A 15,712-nucleotide genomic window follows, 5' to 3' on the forward strand; every position below is an offset into this window, starting at 1 on the left:
TATCTCCTGCCTGATGGCAGAAAGATGGGGGCCCTCAATAATGTATTATGCCTTCCTGAGACATTGCCTCTTGTAGATGTCCTCCATGATGAAGAGAGCTGCACCATTAATGGAACTGGCTGAGTGCACCACTGTCTGTAGGCTCTTGTGTTCTTGGGAAATGGGCAAGCAGTCAGAATCCTTCCTGCTGTACATCTGTGGAAATTTGTCAGACCCCTCAGTGGCATGCCAAATCTCTTTAAGCTTCTAAGTAGTGACACTGGTGTGTCTTCTTCACAGCTGCATCTCAAACACAAGAAAAATCGGCAGATGCTGGAAATCTGAGCAACACACACAAAACTGTTGGAGAACCTCAGCAGGCCAAGGCAGCATCTATGGAAAAGAGTAAACAGTAGATGTTTCGGGCCTAGACTCTTCATCAGGACTGGAAAAAAAGATGAGTAGTAGATTTAAAAGGTGGGGAGAGGAGAGAGAGAAATACAAGGTGATAGGTGAAACCTGGAGGGAGAAGGATGAAGTAAAGAACTGGGAAGTTGATTGGTGAAAGAGACAAAAGGCTATGGAAGAAAGAAAAGGAAGGAGGAGCACCAGAGGGACGTGATGGGCGGGCAAGCAGACAAGGTGAGAGGGGGAACAGGGGATGGTAAATGGTGAAGGGGGGAGTGGGGGGCATTATCAGAAGTTTGAGAAATCGATGTTCTTGCCATCAGGTTGGAGGCTATCCAAACGGAATATAAAGTGTTGTTCCTCAAACCTAAGTGTGGCCTATCACATCAAAGTTGCTGGTGAACGCAGCAGGCCAGGCAGCATCTCTAGGAAGAGGTACAGTCGACGTGTCAGGACGAAGGGTCTTGGCCTGAAACGTCAACTGTACCTCTTCCTAGAGATGCTGCCTGGCCTGCTGCGTTCACCAGCAACTTTGATGTGTGTTGCTTGAATTTCCAGCATCTGCAGAATTCCTCGTGTTTGTGGCCTATCACCTTGCGTTTCTCTCTCCCCTCTTCCCACCTTTTAAATCTAATCCTTAGCTTTTTTTCTCTAGTCCTGCCAAAGGGTTTCGGCCTGAAACATCGACTGTACTCTTTTCCAAGATGCTGCCTGGCCTGCTGAGGTCCTCCAGCATTTTGTATGTGCCACAGCTGCATCTGTCTGCTGGGCCCAGGATAGATCCTCTGAGATGCCAATACCCAGGAACTTCCCGCTGCTTATCCCCTCCACTGCACATCCTTCAATGACGACTGATGCTAGTTCACCTTCCTAAGGTCCTCAATTCATTCCTTGGTTTTGCAGTCTTTGAGTGCAAGGTCGTTGTCCTGACACCACTCAAATAGTTGACCTTTCTCGCTTCTGTGTGCCTCCTCAAAACCATCTGTGATTCTGCTAACAGTGGTATTTTTGTAGATGTCTTTGGAGCCAAGTTTAGCTACACAGTCATCAATAAAGAGAGGCAGAGCAGAGGGCTAAGCACACAGCCCTGAGGTGCAAGTGTAGTGAGGAGATGAGGTTGTTGGCTCATACTAATTATGGTCTCCCAGTGTCAAGGTTAAGGATAAAATTGCAGAAGGAGGTACAGAACTCAAGGTCTTGGAACCTTATAAGTTTTGAATGTATAATAGTATTGAATTCAGAGCTGTAGTCAATGAAGAGCATCTTTATGTATACGTCTTCACTGTCCAGATGTTCCAAGGTTGAGTGAAAAGACATTGAAAACGCATCTGCTGATGACCTGTCGTGATCTTGTGACCAGAACTGCACACAATATTCAAACTGTGGCTTCAAAGTTTTAAACAGTTGCAACATAATTTGCCAAATTTTGTACTCACAATCCCAACCAATGAAGGAAAACATGTCATATTGTCTTCTTTCCCACCCTCTCCAATTGTGCTGTCAATTTCAGTGAGTTATGGACTTCTATCCTGTGATTCCTTTGTGCATCAATGCTAAGAGTTCCGCCATTTACTGTATACTTTACTATTGCAGTTGACCTCCGAAAAAGCACTACTTTACATTTGCCTGGGTTAAACTCTATCTGCTATTTCTCTACCCAGCCCTAAATTCTTCATAGAAATGCAGCTACCAGAGAGGAAGCCTGAAGTCCCTCATCGTTAGATTCAAGAAAAACTACCTCCCTTCAACTACTCAGTTTGTGAAACAGCAACAAAACCCTAATCACTGTAGTTCAGCAAAACTGTCACCACTTTAATCACAATGTACTAAAATGGACTTTGCTCTAATTGTCATTTCTTGTAAAAGTTGTGTCTATGTTTATCTTTGTTTTTCTTGTGAATGCTGCTTATATGATGCTATGTGCCCATGATGCTTTCACAAGTAAGTTTTTCATTGTACCTGTGTGCATACGTACTTGTCCACATAACAGTAAACTTGACTTTTCAACTTTGATCCTTCTTCCTCAATTTGTACAGGCATTTCAGATGCTCTTGATCAGCTGGATCTTCAAACCTGCTTCATCATTCATCGAGATCTTCTACCTCGGTGTCATTTTCCGGTACCAATCACCACATCTATCATGTCCCTTCACATGCAAAAGCCTATCAACTTCCATTCTGAATCATCCCTGAATTGAGGAGACCAACGGAAATAACTAAGAATGAATAAAAGGTCTGGAGTAACACACAGTTCAGTCTGAGTAAAGATGATTTCCTTCCCAGAAGGTCATTAGTGAATAACAACCCGCTATTTTCAGGACCAGCATTACAGAGAATAGACTTACTGTTAATTGCAGATTTAATTTGAATTGCTCAAATTTAAATGTACCAGCTACCATTATACAATTCAAATTAATGCTTCAAAATCATTGGTCCAAACCCCTGACTGAAAATCAATTAATCACAATGTCACCATACCCCGACTATTCCAACTTCCCTCATCATCCTTCAGGGCCAGCATTCAATGACGCCTTCTTTGTCCACTTAGTACTTTGATATCTACCAGCCTTCCACTGCACTCCTCCTATTTAATATGTTTGCCTGGAGATTTTTCATGGCATTCCAACATTAACACAGTCAGTTTCAGACAATCTAATGACGAAGTACAGGTGAGAACAGTGTGAAGGAACTGTGGAGTGTCTTAATCCATTCCAACATTAACAAAACTTCAATGACTAATAAGAGTTTGAATTTGGAAGCGCTAACTAGAATATTTAATTCAACATCATGTTAGGTACAGAAAGCAGGTTTAAAAAGGGAAAATAAACTGGACTGAGGGACTGATTTTTTTTTAAAAAGAATCAGATAAAAAAAGCAAAATTAATTACGAAAGTGGATTTTTGCTTAAAATCTCCAATAATGAAAAAAAAGAGATATTTATAGAGATTAATTTTCTGAGATATTATTTAGCATCAATTAAAACCTATTGTGCCACTAAAAGTATACAGAGAATGAAGTGGATAAGCCATTATCTTTTTCTGGCAAATGCAGCCCACATCTCTGAGCCAAGTAGAACACTTTCACACAATTACATCAAATGGTTGGTCAGAGGGCAGAAGCACATTTCAGCACCACTAGTCATGGATCAACAAGCAGAATATGCTCCATCATGCCACCCTCTGCAAGCCAATTTCGAATCCACAAAACCAAGTTTCCCTGGATTTTCTGAATGAGCCTACCATGAGGAACCTTATCAAACCCCTTGCTGAAATCCATATACACCACATCCACTGCTCTGCCTTCAATTTATTTTATCATTTCCTTGAAGAATTCAATCAGGCTTATGAGGCACAAGCAGCCCCTCACAAAGCCATGATGACAATTAATATCAGTCAATATTTCTTCAAATGCTCATAAATCCTGTCTCTACGAATCCTCTCCAATAGTTTTCCCACCACTGATGGAAGACTTACCGATCTATAATTCCCAAGATCATTCCAATTACCATTCTTGAGCAAAGAAATAACACTTGAAATCCCCAATCTTCTGGTACTACTCCTGCGGTCAGTACGGATGCAAGTATCATAACCAATGATACAGCAATCTCTTCTCTCACTTCTTGTAGTAACCTGGGATATATCCCATCCGACCTCAGGGACTTACCCACCATAATGCTTTTTTTCAAAAGTTCCAGCACATCCTCTTTTTTAACCTTCACATGTTCTAGCATATCAGTCTGTTTTACGTTGTCCTCACTAACATAACATCATGTAAAGTATTCATTAAAGACCTCCCCAAACTCATCTGACTCCAGGCTCATGTATTCTCCTTTATCCCTGATCAGTCCTACCCTCAACTCTCAGTCATCCTCCTGTTCTTCATATACTAGCAGAATGCCTTGGGGCTTTCCCTAATTCCACTCGACAAGACCTTCTCATGTCCCCTTCTAGCTAAGACCCTTTTAAAGCTCCTTCCTGGCTACTTTATAATTCTTAAAAGCACTGCCTGATCCTAGACCATTAAATATTCTTCCTTTCCCTCTTAAATAAATTCCCTCTCTCTCTCACACAAATTGTGGATCCTTCCCCTGCCTCAATGAGACAAACCCATCCAGAGCTCCATGGAAGTCCTCCTTAAACAACCTCCAGATTTCCACTGTACATTTCCCTGAGAACATCTCTTCCCAATTTACACTCCCAAGTTCTTGCTTAACAGCATCATAATTAGCCCTCCCCAAATTAAATACTTTCCCACACCATCTGCCCTATACCCGTCTAAGGTCACTCTCTCTGAAATGCTTGCCCACCTGACCAGGGTTTATTGCTGGAGTACTTGATCCAGTATGGCCTCTGTTCTAGTTGGCTTGTCCACATATTGGGTCAGGAACCCTCCCTGAACATACCTAACAAATTATGCCCCATCCCATCCTCTTGCACTAAGGGGATGTCAATATTAGGGAAATTCAAGTTATCCATGATAACAACCCTGTTATTTTTACACCTTCCCAAAAAATGCCTACTTTTCTGCTCGTCAATGTCCCTATTGCTATTGGGGAGTCAATAGAATGATTGCTCCCTTCCCGTTTCTGAATTCCACCCACACCTAATCAACAGACAATTTCTCCGTGATGACCTCCCTTTCTGCACCTGTGATACTATTCCCTGATGAGAAATGCAACTCCCTCCTCATCCCAGCAACCATTTCTGCCTTTGTGGCAACCAAGTCTCTAATGGCCGCGTTTCTATGGATCATTTCTACGTGAACCAAAATTTTTTTTAATTATTTCTCTTGGATGTTGTGTCACTTTTATTTCACATTGCAGCATTTTGCTTTTAAATCATGTTATAATATCAGGTACTCTGCCATCCACAACCACTCATTTGCTTCAAATAATTTTTTGTCACTCATTGCTGTTCACCTAAACACATCACATCCCCTGAAAACCAACCATGCTTATCTTCCATCCTTAGCTTATTAATAACCCAATGTTAATTCAAGACATTCATTCCATTTTCCCAAGCACTCCTACCTTACGATCAGAGTCAAAACAAGTAAAAAAAAATCCAAGTCAGTTATAAAAAGTGGATTTTAAACTTTTCATGCAATTTAACATTCTGTCAGGTGAACATTTCTGGGAGTAAAATTCATTCAAAAAACACAACATCTTGCGCTGCCCACTCCTAAAATATACTGGCTCCACAACATCTCCAACACATTAATAAACCTGTGAATCAAATAAGGCTAACATGGCCAGTACTGATGCAGGTTTTTGTCTTGTAACATTGACAACTCCACACCGCATTCTTCCCCCACCCCATCCCCCAATGCTGCTGAACTGCTGACTTCCTCCATCAGATTGGTTGTCCTTCCAGTTTCTAGCATCTGCAGCCTTGTGTCTAGAAAATCTGGCTGAGTGGTGCCACTGGAACAACCTCTTACTCAATGTCAGTGAGGCCAAGGAGCCGATTATTGACAGGAGGAGGAAACCAGAGGTCCTTGAGCCAGTCCTCCCTGGAGGATCAGAGGTGGAGAGGGTCAGCAACTTTAAATTTCTAGCTGTCATTTCAGAGGACCTGTTCTGGGCCCAGCATATGTGTAATTATGAACAAAATACGGCAGCGCCTCTGCTTAGGAGTCTGTGAAGATCTGGTATGACATCTAAAACTTTGACAAACTCCTACAGGTGTGTAGTGAAGAGTGTACTGACTGGCTGCATCACAGCCTGGTATGGAAACACCAATGCCTTGGAACAGAAAATTCTACACAAAGTAGTGCATACAGCCCAGTCCATTACAGGGTAAAGCCCTCCCCACCATTGAGCACATCTACAGAAAGCATTATCGCAGGAAAAAAGCAATCATAATCAAGGACCCTCACCACCCAGGTTGTGTTCTCTTTTTGGTGCTACCATCAGGAAGGTACAGGGGCCTCAGGACACGCACCACCAGGTTAAGGAACAGCTGCTACCCCTCAACTTTCAGGCTCTTGAACTAAAGGGGATAATTTCACTTGCCCCATCACTGAAACATTCCCATAACCTATGGACTCACTTTAAAGTACTCCTCATCTCATGTTCTCAATATTTATTGCTTACTTTTTTTTTGTATTTGCACAGTTTGTTGTCTCTGGACTATGGCTGAATGCCCACATAAGTGCAGTCTTTTATTGATTCGATTATTGTTATTATTCTATTACGGATTTACTGAGTATGCCTGCAAGAAATTGAATTTTTGTGTTGTATATGGTGACATATATGTACTTTGTTAATAAACATATCTTGAATTTTGACCATCTTTTGATTTCCAAGTGATTCTACTATTCATTCCAAGAACGCTGAAATACATTAACCAGACAGATGCTTGCATTGCAGTTTGTATAACATGTTCCCCTACCCACATAAAAATTGGATCTAATGTAATAGTCATGCCACAGAAGTAATACCTAGCATAAAATAATATGGCAGCCTTCACTCTCAACACAGCTCATCCATCCATCTTTGATGCACAGCTCTCAAGTATGGGCTACATCACCTTGGACCTAATCCACATTCTGCATTTATGCCTGTGGTTACTGCTCACACCCATTTAATGTTTCCAGTACCATCGCCCAGAGAACTGACATTCACACCCAACTAACATCCGGTAGGGTAGAACTGGCACTCTGGAATACACTGATCTGTGGCTGTCTAAGGCTCTTTGATCAGAGGTACTTGAAAACCACTCAGTTTGGTGGATACACATTCTAAAAGTAATAAAACTTAAGTAAGGCATTAAAGCAGTTTGTTTATTCATTATGCGCCATGTCGTATGATGTCGGCATTCATGGTTTTTCCATGACCATAATCATTCTTGGCTAATTTTTCTACAGAAGTGGTTTGCCATTGTCTTCTTCTGGGCAGGTTCTTGACAAGATGGGTGACTCCAGCCATTATTAATACTCAAACATGACAAATTCTGCAGATGCTGGAAATCCAAAGCAACACACACAAAATGCTAGAAGAACTCAGCATGTCAGGCAGCATCTACAGAAATAAAGAAAGATGACATGTTGGGCCAAGACCATTCTTCAGGACTGAAAAGGAAGGGGGAAGATGACAGAATAAAAGGGTGGGGGAGGGGAAGGATGATAACTAGGTGATAGGTGAAGCGAGGTAAGTGGGAAAGGTAAATGGCTGGAGAAGGAAGAATCTGATATGAAAGGAGAGTGGACCATAGGAGAAAAGGGAAGGAAGAGGGGACCCGGGGAAAGAAATAGGCAGGCCAGAAGATGTAAAAGGCCAGAATGTGGAATAGAAGGAGGGGAGGGGGACAGAAAAATGTTGTTACCAGAAGGAGGAATCGATATTCATGACATCAGGTTCGAGACTGCGCAGACAGAAAATAAAATATTGCTCCTCCACTCTGAGGGTTGCCTCATCTTGGCACAAGAGGAGGCCATGGATCTCAGAGATTGTCTATCTGGTGTCAGTGGTCACATAACTAGGACTTGTGATATACACAAGCTGCTCATCTGAACATCCACCACTTGTTCCCATGGCTTCACATGACCCTGATCAGGGGGCTAAGCAGGTGCTACACCTTGCCCAAGGGTGACCTGCAGACTAGCGCAGGAGGGAAGGACCACCTTACACCTCCTTTGGTAGAGTCGTATCTCCAACCCCCTACCCTATTACAGCAGTACCAAAATAATTAAAGACAGAGTTAACAGAGCAAAATCCCTCTGTCCAATTCATTGGCAATTCTTGTTCAGACAAGGTTGCTGTTCATATAACAGCTGTGCCTGGCATGATGAGGGCCGGGTGCAAAGTGAATTCTGTCCACTCATTAGCAAGTCACTGCTCCATCACCAGAGCAACCACAGGTGGAATTCCAGAATGTACTGCATCACGAACATCTGATTACTGCAGTTCCCTTCAGAACTGTTGACCATTAGTCAATGTGATTTGGTCCAATGGTTCCTTAAAGATTCCAACATTATTGCTTTCCTATTTTGTCTCGAAGTACAATTTTTCACATCGATCATAAATTGAGAAAGACTGTTAACATTAGACTCACATTTGATTTGTGATTTTATGGAGGAAGAAAGAAAGCAGGAAATGATAGGTTATTGATCCCAGGAGGGAAATTGCTGGAGTTCATTATTAAAGAAAGTAGTAGCAGGGAATTTAGACAGTCACAACAAAATAAAACAAAGTCAGCATGGATTGACAGAAGAGAAACAATCTTGGATAAACACAATAGAGCTTTTACATAGTACAAGCAAAGTGGAATCAGTAGACATACTGTGTTTGATATTTCCAGAAAGCATTTAAAAATGTGCCACACAAAAGCTGAGTTCATGGTCTTAGGTTAACATATTAACACAGATAGAGGGCAAACTAACTGACAGAGGAACAGGATAAGACGGTCGTTTTCAATTTGGCAAGTTGTAACTAGTGGGATGTCACAGGGACCTCCATCATCTACAGACTACCTTAATGTCATGCACACATTGTAGTCCAATTTCCTGACAAGCTGTGAGGGACAGGCAAAGAGCCCACAAAAGGACAGAGGCCAGTTGAATAAACATTGGCAGCTGGAATCAAATATAAGGAAGTTTGAAGTCCTCGACTACTGTAGGAAGAACAGAAAAGCAGACTATTACTTAAATGGAGAACCCAGAGCACATCTTAGTGCAGAGAGACCCAAACACACTGCAAAATTAACATGCAGGTACAGTCAGTAATTAAGAAGGTGGGGATAAAGGTTCTGCAAAGTTCACTTAGGATATCACTTTTTCTAAATCTGGGAAACTGGACAGACAACCCTTCCCTTCTGCAATCACACCAAACATTTTCAATAGATTGCTGCATATGTGAGGTTCATTGGCACAGAATCAGTTTTAATACTTGAATATTGAAGAAAAATGAACATGTCTGATACTGTCTACATCTACTTCATTGCTCTTTTGGAATGGGCTATCACTGCATCTACTTTTAAATTAATCCTTATGCTTCTCACAATTACCTGATAATGGCATCAATGCTCAAAACAAAAACAGACACAATGAAAAATGTATAATAGCACAAAAGTGCCATAAAACAGAGTGTCAAAGCACAATAAAGTTGGTGTTGGAAACAAAAAGTATAAATCAATAATTCCGGAAATACACAGCAGGTCAGGCAGTACCTGTGGAGAGAAAAATTGAGTTAATGTTTCTGCTTGACCGACTTGTCAAAATAATGCATTTAAGCAGAAAGTATAAGTACATTACAATTGTAATAAATGCACATATATCCTGCCAATATAGTCTTCATTTGAATTCTTGGCCCACAGATATAATGGAAACCGTAGACCAGAAGTGATTTTAGTGAAGTTTTTCACAACACCCACAATGTCCCTGAAGAAGGGCTGCAATGGCTTACCGTGTAATTCTTCTGCAATTTGCATGATTACCACAAGCGCAGGGATTTCTAACATTAACTTCAAAGAAGAACCAAAGCAAAATGTGCAGAAGGTTATATCATAAAGTACACCACCACAATTACAACTTCCTTTGGACTCTTTACTTGCAACAAGAGATCTTCTTGTTCGATGGAGAACAGCTTTTTTTTAAATGAACCCAGCTACTAATGAGGGCCACTCACTTTGTTTTAACTATACGTATGGGTACTTCTAGTGTCATTAAAAGAGACAACCGCTGGGGGTCATACCAATTGCTACCACTTGCTGCTGTATTCAGGACATTTCCAGTTCTCCTCTCTACTACCAGTACTGCATGCCGGCATAATACAATGACAGACCATGCCCGCCAGTACCCTACCATGGCCTGGCAGATGTGACCTCACCAGCATTACGTCCCTGACTGTACAACAACAGACCCATGCCCCCCCCCCCATACTGTCCCTAGTATTAAACAGCGTCAGACCCATACCCGCCAGTTCTGTATCTCAGTATTTCTCTATGATAGACACACATTACTGCAACTACTCTATAAACTGACAGGTACTGTGCATACAACTTGCTCCACATGGGACTGGAGCTGATAAAGACCTGAGTCTTTAAGCAGAACATGAAGTTTGGACCAAAGTCAACACAATTCCTGATTCCAAACCCTGTCAATTCAACCGGGAGAATTAGATTCAAGGTTCAAAGATTCAAAAAACTTTATTGTTATTCTAACCGTACAACAGCTCTGCAGGGCAGAATGAGACAGCGTTTCCCAGGAGCAGTGCAATCATAACCTAACAAACGCAACACTTAATAATAAGCATAACAATAAATAGTAAAGTACAACAGCCTCACGTCAGTTAAAATCAATTTATAAGTGTCCAGTGCAAGTTAAAAGTGTCCAAAGCAGAAACCAGGAACGAGTCAAATGTAGAGTATGGGATGGGTGATCATCCATGTTTGCATCTTCCACCTCCACAGTGTAGCTTCTCATCTCCAGCACTTCCCCTACCCATGTCACAAGCTACCGCCTTTAAATGAATTGGGCGTCTCTCAGGGACCGACGACTAGCCCACAGACTGGTATGTTGAACAGTCAGAGCAGAATGGAGGCGGCTGCGAAGACAGTGCAGGTTGAACAGGCTCACCCCTAGAACCCAATGTTCACTGATGATCCATGTGCTCTCTAAACATGCACTCATGACAAGGTTAGCAATCACGCTCAGAGATTAAGTTGCATTTTAATATAACCAGGCCTAATAATAACGACCACAAAACTGCTGCATTGTCATTTCAATGGTAATTAAGGATGGTTAATAACTACTGAAATTTCCAAAGCTCAAATCCCAAAATATGAATTTTGAAAATAGAATGTACCGCACATCAAGTACTACCCAATTGTGGAAGATGCAGTGATATTTGAACAAGTTGCAACTGCTATGTTGATAACACTGAAAGGATTTAGCATGAACAACAGGGCTAAAACATATAGTTTGTTTCAGACAACTCAAAGGATTAAGGCAATGCTCAGCCAAACCATAAAAATCCCTGGATGATCCTAAAGGCAATCTCTGATTGTGCCAAGTTAATTGAACCCAGCCAGAGTAGTAATCTTGGCAATCCACCACCTTAGAAATGGAGGGAAGGATCCTATTCAGCAACATTCGCTGCAGGACGCATGACTGGAATTTAAATGTAGAAAGGTTTATGTTTGTCTGTGATGTCCTTCGCAGTCAAGTCACTGCCCTTGCCTAGGAATAAAGGCAACCTGAGCGAGATGCTGAAGATGCTTAAATACAATATCAAACAATAAGGGAATGACAGCAGGAACACTGCTATGCTTAAGTAAAATGTTGGTTATTTGACTTCCATATAGTAAACAGAAAGTAATGACCAAGACTGGAGAATGACCAGAAACAAAAAAAAGAACATTAATGCTAATTGTTTATCTTACATTGCAAGTGGGAAAACTAGAAAAATGCCATGAAAATGTTGACTTTTATTTCTACTTTTTGCATTAATAGTGTTTAATATTTTCATTTCAGGTTTCTAATAGCAATTTCTCGAGGTCAGGATATTTCATGTTCATTACTTTATTGTCTAGAACAAATATTGGATAGAGTATTGCATGCTCTGCCAACAGCTTTAACTTAAAAAAAACAGATTAGTAGATTCATTTAATAAAAGACTATGTGAAACATGATGTTTCCCAAGATATTAAGGTTTATAAACAGCACATCAAAGAATAAACATCAAGGCTTACACTTAGCGGTCAGTGCAATGTGCAGATTGAAATCCTTTATCCCATCTTAGTCTCAGTAAACTACATATCCTTGACAGTGAACTAGCAATGTTAAAGGAGTTAGTTTAAAGGGTTAAAAATATCTAATACTGTTTTTTTTACACATCTAACCAGGCCGCCAGGATTTTCCACAACTTTTGTTTTAAATAAATTACTTTTATTCACTTCCTTGTTTGATCTGGGAAGATAGAAACAGTAAATTCATAGGTTGGGGTTTGAAGGAATGGCCATTCACTGGGAGAAAGTATTATGCAGTACTGTAAAAGGAGTTGAACAGTATGCAGCTTTGTTTCATCATTAAAACCTATAAATTCCAGAAAAATTTTAAAAAGCACCAAGTGCAGCTGGTAATTTCCTTAACCTACGTTATTGCTTCTACTAACCACGTGAACATAATGGCAATGTATTGCTGCAGCGTAGCTTGGAAACCAATGTTACAGCAGAATATTTAAATTAGCTTCTGGCTCACTGACCGATGATGCAGCTGAGATAAATAGCCACAATAAGGCAAATATCAATCAGTGGGAAACATGCAAAATGTGAACTGAGAAAATCTGGTCAACTTTTTCTGAAAAGAAAACATTAACACATTCACACCTACCTCAGAACATACAATTTCATAAATTGCTCAATCCATTCACCTCAATACATTTCCTGAAATCAAATATGTAATCCAAAACTACTAACATAAACTTTTGAACCATACAATTAGCTCACACTGTAAATTTCAACAATCTAACCTAGATTAAACTCATATCCATTGCTTGCATAGTACCTACTTCTCAGAGTAAGGAAACAAAATTTAATTTCATACCATCAGTGAACACAATCAAGCAGCAAGTGCAAAGCTAATACACCTTGAAAGATTACTGATTGCTTTGTAAAAATAATATAAAATTATTTCAATTAAACTTTAAATATTAGAACACTATACTTCAAAGAATTATGCTAACAACTCAATTGCTTGAATACTTTAACAAGCAAAATAGGACAAAAAGATGCATTATAATGTACATTTTCACTAGGATAATTCAAACATGAAAATCCATATTCATGTATTTAATAGGACCTAATTTCCCAAGTAGTGATGTTACTGTATGAACCCACCAGTGACTAAAGGTGATGATTTAGCTCCATGAATCATTATTACTATTGAAAAAACATTTTCAGCTAAACCAACACAGCTTCCAAGATTTACCTAGAAACCACAATAACAAGTTTCATTATCGTGGTTAAACAATCTACAGCATATCACAGGGGTATCAAAGAAAATCTGACACCTACACACAAAATTGAAAGCTTGGTCAATGAGTTAAACATCTTAAAGTGGGGAAGTAAGCAAGTCAGGTTATATTGCTGGAATAGATTACAAAGAAGGAATCTTTTTTTAAAAATGCCATTGCTCAACCAGGAGCAAACACATTAGGTAGTGAAAGGTTTAAGGAGTCAAAGGAAATTGATGTTAATTAGGATGCAGACAGCAGAGTGTAAGATGGGAGGCCAGTCAAAAGTGCATTGCAAAAATCAAGTCTAATTATAGATTTGACAATTGACAGGGAGAAGGAGAGTTGAGTCACATTTCATGACTTGGTGATAATCATGTTATCTGCCTCTTGGTCAGCACCATTCATGTCAATGACTGTAAGTCTCTGCTCATCTGAGACTGAAGCTTAGACACACACCCTGAGAAGTTAGAGAGTGCTTCAGGGTCAAAAAAAATTGTGAAAAGACGGTACTTGACAGAATTTCCATAAGTGTTAAAGGCCGACACTCAATAAGAAAATGGAAAAAGTAAAAATAGATTAGAGGCACAAATGATGCAAGGTCTCGGCCCAAACTATTGTCCACAGATGCTGCCTAACCTGCTGAGTTCCTCCAGCACTTTGTGCATGTTACTTTAGATTTCCAGCATCTACAAAATCTTGTGTCAATGATAATAAGCGACAGGTTTGTCACACTCAAGAGTAGTAGCTGGATTACAAATGTCCTTTGCACTGGCAGTATGCATGTGAAAGCCAGATAGAGTATACCTGGTTAAATGAATAAAGACAAATAACAATAGGCCAAGATGCATTTGAGTGTTCACAAAATAGTTCAGATATCCAAGAGTTACAATGAGAAATTACAGACAACCTCTGCGTGCAGTAATTAAATTATTGAAAAAGTACTGACATTTTTTTAAAAAAGCAATATTCTTTCACAATGTCAGATTACCATTAAACCTACATAAATGTCAGTGCAAATCTGTTAATGCACTAAACACTAAATCTCGAATTAAACTTCCAATAAGAATGGATGACTTATAACACACTACAGTATTATCTGTAGAAATATAAAACTGAAACCTGCAATAGTCCATTAACCACATGCAAATACCATTTTATGAAATCCCCCATCTCCAGCTCCTTCCCTCCCCTAGTAACTGCAATTACATTTCTGTGTGCAACGGCTAAGGCAGACCAAAACCCAACAACAACTGCTCCAAAGAACCAAAAATCATAAATGTTCATGCCCCACATATTCAATTACACCCCAGGTTATTTGGTAATCATTGGGATTCCAATGAGAGAAGAGCACTGCCAAATATTTGGAGGCAGTGCAAACTTCTAAATCATCATATCTGCAAATCAGTGACAGCGTCTTCCCAAGTCTTTGAGCCATCATTAGCCCATTTACAAATCATTTTGTATTGCAATGTCACTACGGGATCCATGTAACAATACAGCGACGCTGGAGACCAACTTTGATCTGTTCCGCTCATCTCCAATCAACAAGAAATGCCACTGTGGCAAAACGGGATGGATACATTGCCATCCCTCTCTGCCTATGCCAAGATCTGCAGAATCGCCAATGTCCTACAGACTACAGATGCGCCAGAATTAAATCATACTGCTTGGATTAACACCCGGTAGAAATGTGCAGAAGTTAATATTGTGCGTGTTTATGTAAACTTAATTGAGGGCTGGAGTGATTGGGAAAGGAGTGGGGAAAGGGGTACATAATAACACGCAGCTACACTGGATAACTGGCACGAAGCCATCTCTTCGTATGCATGACAAAAGCCTGCTTAATGTACTTTCCCCTGAGTAATTTCTGCAATAATTTCTAGCTAGCACGGCTCAAAAAGTGGCTTGCTCCCGTTCTTCTCACACAACGCCTTATACTTTCGTTCCCAATCCAGGGATGGAGCAGAGGAGAAGGGTGGACAAGGAGAAAAAATCCTTACCCGCGTCTGTTTATTTCTCCCTGATGTCTCCCGTTGAATTCAGCGGAGCCTTGTGCATCTAGTTTGCTAGATATTCGCGGGCCCCATCCATTAGTTTCCCTCGGGCTAGTGGCTAACGGTGCAGCGCTCTAGCTCGGCACCCCTCCCAAGTCGCTACACCAGAAACTGTGCGCGAGCCCGTCACCGGGAATCCGCCTCGCGCGCATCCTCATTGGACAAGGCGCCGTGTGATTGACAGTCCGCGCGGTCGCGGGAGCTGTCGGGCAACTGGCAGCACATGAGCCAGCTGAAGATCGACACCCCCTCGCCTTTCGTTGCTCTGGGAGGTGGTGGATGAGACGTCATTATAGATGCATCAATAGTACCCCCCC

General features: G+C 40.7%; 1 protein-coding gene across 2 annotated transcripts in view; it reads right to left on the reverse strand.

The window, feature by feature from the left end:
• Window positions 1-15,490, reverse strand: part of LOC140193994 (CYFIP-related Rac1 interactor A) — a 234,044-nt gene extending 218,554 nt beyond the window's left edge. For both annotated transcript variants that reach the window (XM_072251281.1, XM_072251282.1), the window contains exon 1: window positions 15,342-15,490. The gene's annotated coding sequence lies outside the window, so the exon portion shown is untranslated. The remainder of the gene's footprint in view (window positions 1-15,341) is intronic.
• Window positions 15,491-15,712: the final 222 nt, after the last annotated feature.

Source organism: Mobula birostris, chromosome 2 (genome assembly GCF_030028105.1).
Source record: "Mobula birostris isolate sMobBir1 chromosome 2, sMobBir1.hap1, whole genome shotgun sequence".
Lineage (NCBI taxonomy): Eukaryota > Metazoa > Chordata > Chondrichthyes > Myliobatiformes > Myliobatidae > Mobula > Mobula birostris.